A 6,476-nucleotide genomic window follows, 5' to 3' on the forward strand; every position below is an offset into this window, starting at 1 on the left:
GAAGCAAGGATGGTCCGGCCCACCTGCATGGCTAGTTGCTGTGGGCTGCAGATTCATGCGAATAACTTCCACTAATCCTGAAAATCAAAAATGCCCCTGGAAGGAGGTTTATGGTCTCTGTGAGGCTTGTGATCATTTTCTTAGCTCACTCATGTGGCCACCTCGACGGGTCTGTGAGCAAAGCACCTGAGAGGTGTCAGCTCAGTGAACCTGTGAGGTCCTGGGCTTGCCTCCATGTGTATAGGTCAAGGCTCAGAGATATGGGAAGGAAACCTCCAGGAAGCATGGCAGCCACAGTCTGAACAGCAGTGGGCTGGGTCCCAACTAGCATGCTCAGCATCTTTATGTTCCCCTCTTCGCAGCCCTGTAAGAAGCTCACAAGAGCAGACTCATTGCTACCACGAATTTCCATTCTCTATTTTATGAGAAATAAAGTAGGTGCCAATCTGGACCTCATGGGTATTTACAGTACACTAGCAGGTCAGACTTTGGGGCCCTTAAGGACCGGGAAATACTCAGTCAAGAGAGAACCAAACCAGGGTATTTGGAGATGTTGATCAGAGTTGGGCCAGACGAGGCCAGTTTCTAGGGGACTGTGTGATAATTTTATAGCGAGGTCAGTCTAGATCAGGTTGGCCTGTGGCTGTGTCTTACGTTAATTGCTATGGGGAGTCCTAGCACACTGGGGGTGGATCCCTAGGTTGGAGTCCTGGAGAAAGTGAGACGAGCACCATCTCTCTCTGTTCTTGATGCTGCTGGGATGTGACTGGCCAGCTGCTTAAGTTCCGACTTCTGCACATGGTAGACTGTACCCTGAAACCACAAGCTTACACAAGCCCTTTCTTCCCCAGGCTGCTTTTTTGTCAGGGTGTTTTATCCCAGGAACAGAAGCAAACCCAGGACAACTGCTGGCCATTCTTACCTGCATGTGCACCATCTAAGCAAAGCAAGCGCTCATCTCGAACGTGAGGCTGAGCCCAGATTCTGCTGCCTACCAATCTCTGTCCATTTAGCCTCACCACAGCATGGCCTGTTTTTTCTTTCTTCTGCCTCTGGATTGATTAGCTGCTTTGTGTCCCTAGGAAGATGAATCAGCGATCTCCGTAAGAGACAAGGTTCATGGTTTACCGAGTTGTCAGTCAGTGGCTACATGGCTTTGAGACCTTTGGCCAGACCATCCACAATGGCAGAAGAACCCGGAAGAGAAGGACACTCTCTCTGTTGGTCGTGACAGCAAAGACAGAGGACAGGACTGGAGTCCCAGTGCAGCTATCAAAAGCATGCCCAGGTGAGGTCGCTGGCACAAGACCCCTCCTCCTAAAGCTTCTGCTACCTCCCGCTAGTGCCATAGCCCTACCTTTAGTATGTGGGCTTTGGAGATGTTTAATACTCCTAGGAATTACACAAAGCACCCCCCCATTCCATCTGGGCTCCCCTCTCTTGTGTCCCTAACTGTTCACTGGATACAATTATCAGAATACACAAATGTCCTTGTTCCTCTCAGACTAAACTATAAAAACCACTCGGGGAAGAAAATCCTTCACTTCCTTTTAATCTCTTTATATCACTTACTGGGATTCTTAACTCATAAATGAATGAAAGCCAAGGCTGAGCCGGCTTACAAAGAGCAGTGCATATTTGATCAGGCTAGTTGAGGGTACAGCCCAGCTATGAGCAGCCTTGCCTACTTCATTTACTAATCGTTACTGTTAATCTCAGGCTCCCAGGTCAGAAAAGCATATATCCCACAGCAAAAGATCTTCTAGACAATGCATACTGTATTTTCCCTTTGTTGGCAGGAAAATTATCTGTCGTCCAGGAAACCATCTCTCCTCATCACAGCTGCAAGAAGCCAGAATAAATTAATAAAATCAAGATGTCTGGACCACCCTGGACCCCAGCACTTCCTTGCACTCACTGTGTCTTGTCTGTGAATGTCCCCAGTCCTAGAACAGTAAAAATATGTTAATTTTGTGCACCTTTTTTTTTTGTATTTACATCATTAATAAGGTATTGGCTTTTGTAATTTAGTTTATTTTTCTCTTTGAATATCATACAGTTAGTTACTTGTGTCTGAGGTGATATTGATAAATTTTGGGTTAAATTCTGCTGTGTCCTTCCTGTTCCTTTCCTGGACGCTGTCTTTTATGGCCCTTGGTTTTATGGCTTTTCTCCTGTGTTCCTGTTAATTCTCCCCTTTTCATTTCTTCATCTTTAAGTTGGAATGTGTTCTTTTTTTTTTTAGTCCCAATAGCTACTCTAAAGCATGTGGCATTTAAGTTATTAAATCAAAAATTATTCAATCTAGTTTTCCTAAAGATCATTGGTAGAAGGTTCTAGTCTCTTCCCAGGACTGAGGTAGAACATGTGACTGTAGACTCCACCCCTTTACCACCTGCAAACCGAAAACTCAAGAGCCTAACAGCTGGCTGAAAGTGAACACTTGTTTTTCCTCTTGTCCTAGGCCAGATGTGGTCCTCTGTAAATAGGGTCCGTCTCAGAAGTTTCTCAGTATTGCAAGAATAAGTCCGTTACTTTGTGGATCGAAAAATTTTAAAATCTCTGGATTCCCCACAGAATGAGCTCAGCATCCCAGATGTTGTTTTCATTTGAGTAAAATCTGAGCTATATTTAAACATACCTACTGCTGTGTGGCCAGTTTGCTTTTCTCCCGTCTCGAATGACCTGGTGGAAGTCAGAAGCTTTGGTGGGGCTCCTGGGGGTCCGGCTGCTCCCTGAGACGCCCAGCTTGGGGGCCAGTGCCTCTGGGTTATGAACTTTTGAAATGCTCCTGCTGAGGTGCGTATTTTGACTTTGGGATTTTCCCAGATGTGCCGAAGTGGGCCCCATGTATACATAGTTTGTGGGACTCGGTGTTCTTCTCAACACGAGACCCTGAGCTGACACAAGTTTAGAGAAGTTTGTTTGACTGTTATGCATTTAACTGAGTCACTCATCTGTGCTTTTTTTCTAACTTTTTTTTTTTTTTTTGGTTCTTTGTAAATTTCACATCATGCACCCCAATCCCACTCATCTTCCCTGTCCGTTGTTTCTGCTCTCTGTCCTTGCAACCTCCTCTCTAACAGAAAAGCAAATCTCACTGTGGAAGCTGTAGTGTGTCGGTACACTACAGTACACCCTTTTGTCTACACTTCTTTGCTTGCAAATGTTCATCTCACCAACTTGGTGGTCTGGTGGCTTCTGCTACTCTATCAATACTGGAACCTCACTGGGACTCCTCCCAGGTATCCTGTTCTTGTTCTGGGTTAGAGATCCTGTAGTTTTGGATCTGTAGGACCAGCTCCTTCATGAACTCCAGTAATCCATCGATGGGGTAGATGTTGGGGTGGGCCAATTCAAAGGCCTGGATCTGGGGCTGAGAGGTATCTGAGCTGGTCATCCTGCTATGAGATGGTCTCCCTCTCTCATACCCTGAGGGCTGGCTCACCAGCAACCTCTGCCACCAGTGACAGCTTTATCCCGATGCCCAGGCAAGGTGCGGAACACACTCTCCCAACTGCTGCTCCTGGTGAGGGACTGGGCCACTCTCCCACTCTCATGACCCCAGGGCCAGCTCTCCCTCTGCCATAGATGATGAGGGAGGAGGGGTGGAGGGGAGTTTCTATCCCTCCACTAGGCCTGTTCCCAATAGACAAGGGGCAGGGCCAGCTCTCCTGTGCTCATGCCCTCAGGGCTGTCTCTCCAGAGCCCCTGCCACTGAGGTCAGCTCTACTGTGCTGCTTAGGAGGGGTGCAAGGTCGCTCTCCCATGTGCTGCAGGTAGAGAGGGGTAGGGCCAGTTCTCCTGCCCTCATGACCTCAGGGCCAGGTCTCTTGCCTCCTACAGATAAGGGATGAGGTGAGAGGAGGGTATCACTTCCTCAGCCAGCCACTGTACAGGGAGGTGAGTGGAAGAGGCATTCCCTTCCTCCCCAACTCTCTGGAGTATTGTAGCTGGCTAGAAGGCGGTTAGCTGTCCTTCATATCCTGCCTCCAGGGCCAGTTCTCCCAAGATGCCCTGTGAGTTCCTCACAGTCCTCAGATAACCAGGCATGTTTGCCTGGACTTTGGTGGTAACAGACCCTTACTGTTGCAGGGTCGTGGCCCCAGATGTGGCCCGAGGTGGCATCACAGGCTACTCACATCAGGCTTGTTCCTCACTACCGTCGAGTCTCCAGTTCTGCCTCTCTTCATCTTGCCCACACCCTTCTGTTTGTCTTTCTCTTCCATTTCTCCGGCACTCACTTGTTCCTTTTAGTGATTCCCAGGGTCTCTGAGTGTCTGGAGTTGTCTCAGGACTTCTACATCCCACGTGTGCACTATGGAACTGGGCAGGAGTCATCTCAGGCATGGTCTGCCCCCAAAAGGCCTGTGAGGTGCCAGACTGGTGGGCATCTCAAGCTAGCTTCCTGTTCAGGCCCCACGGTGCTGGTCTGGTGTTTGTCTGGATCATTCCTAGCCCAGGTTTACCCAAGTCACCTCACTCGATGGTTGTCTGTCTTGGGCTCACTCTTGCCCAGGGACTGCAGGCCTGGACAGGGTTCTTCTAGACTCCAGCTTGCTCTCCATGCTGGGAGCGCATCCAGGCCTGCCTGGCAACAGACTGGTGGTCATCTGAGACTCATATTTTTTTCAGGGATTGCTAGGCTGCTAATCATTTAGATGTTCATAGGTCAGAACATTGAGTGTAGACATAGTCTCTCTCCTCTCTGCCACCTACTGCTGTACCTGTGACCCAGCAGCTACACCTGCAATGCCTTGAGGGGAGGGAGGGTTTTATTTTTTATAAAAGACATTATAACATCCAGGAGCCATTTTTTCATTTCATATGTAACCATGACCTGTGACTATTAAAACGAGGAAACGGAAAAACACATGGCGGGCAGCCATCTGATGCTAACACACTGTAGCTGTTTCAAATCTCAGAATCATAGCATCACACAGCATGAGAACGTTGGGAGAGGTTTCAGAGCATGTCTGGTGAGCAATCTAAGGCAGAGAGTACAAGTGGGTTATAGCCCGATGGTTTGTGGAATCCAAGTTTCATTTCTGATACAATGTCCAGAAACATACACCATCTTCTCTTTTTTGCATGTGTGTGGTGTGCGTTACACATGCATGTAGAGATCAGAGGTTGAAGTCAGGTGTCTTTGTTAATTTGCTTTTCCTCCTCACTGAGGCAGAGTGTTCGTGCGGGTTGAAGAGTCAGAACATCCATCCTGTTGATTATCTAACAAGTATTCTCTTAGTCAGCTGCCTCCTCAGCCCACCATCTAAGGGTATGTGTCCTTGTAACTGTCTTGACAAGAGGGAAGGTATTCTTAACAGAGAGAGAGAGACATGCTTGTCACTCTTTGGCTATCAGTTTAGTGAGACAGTGGTCCCCAAGGGGTCTCATGTAGGGAAGGAAAAGAAAAGGTTAGGGTACCGGTGCCAGCTGGAAGAGGACCTTGTTCCTAGGAAGACAGTGTGGCAGAGCAGTCTGCAGGGGAGACACACCCTGACAGTGATGGTGGTGGGACCAGAGCCTGAGCAGCTCAGCTGTGCACACCTCTGACTCTCTATTTGAACTTCAGTCTCTTGTTAGTGTCTCTGAAATGGCCCTGGAGGAGTCAGAGAACCTCTTGTTTCCTCTTCCCAATGTGGCCACACTGAAGAATCTTTTTTCTGTTTTTTTGTTTGTTTGTTTGTTTGTTAGTTTTTTACTTTATGGTTCAATCAGTCTATTAAAGACAGGTGTCTGAGACTGGCTTTTTTAGGGCTTCTGGGTCCAGCTCTGATTTTAACAACTACAGTGCACAGTGGTTTGAAACTCAACTTTGATCATAATACAGCAATGTCAATCTAAGTGCAAAATTTTCATGCCAGCATGACTCTTGGTGTCTTCTGGTGGTGGTGAGAAATCACATGTCAGTCATTGTGACAGGCACCAGAGAGCTAAAATGATGTATGCAACAGTCTGCAAGGAGCACCAAGCAATAAAAGCGAATGGGAAATTCCAGGTGTTGGAAAGACACATCTGACTTTCCAGCTGCTGGCAGGGCTGCTGAACCAGAGGTGAACTCGCTCTTGACAGAGCAGCTGTGACCATGTCTTTCTCCAGCCCTCTGTGTTAGCAAACATGTTTTTATTCCCCTTAATGGAAGACCAGGGACTGTATCTGAGGCATGTGACCAGTCTGTAGGCATGCTGTTGACTGTGACAAGCATTTGTATCTATACTCAGGTGACAGACAACCATGGAAATGTTCATAGGAGCCATGGTGCCTTTGATAAGGAGTGAACCTGGCTGAGAGAAGCCATGACAGGAGGGTGCTCCCAAACAATGGGAGCAGTTGGTGACTCATTCTAGGTGGGGTGTTCAATTTTAGCCTCTTTTGGGGGCACATTGGATGGAGAAGGAATGTCTTGGGTCACAAGTTAAATCCAGGGTTTTCCAGCCTGTGGTGTGTGCGTGTGTGTTCACTTCATGTGACAC

The 6,476-nt window shown here is 47.8% G+C and overlaps 1 non-coding gene across 1 annotated transcript; it reads right to left on the bottom strand.

Moving 5' to 3' along the window:
* Positions 1-4,637: 4,637 nt before the first annotated feature.
* LOC115063927 lies at positions 4,638-4,769 on the bottom strand. Its single transcript, XR_003843792.1, has one exon. It is a non-coding gene; the product is annotated as a small nucleolar RNA SNORA17 (small nucleolar RNA).
* Between the last annotated feature and the right edge of the window lie 1,707 nt (positions 4,770-6,476).

Source organism: Mus pahari, chromosome 4 (assembly GCF_900095145.1).
Source record: "Mus pahari chromosome 4, PAHARI_EIJ_v1.1, whole genome shotgun sequence".
Taxonomy (NCBI): Eukaryota; Metazoa; Chordata; class Mammalia; order Rodentia; family Muridae; genus Mus; species Mus pahari.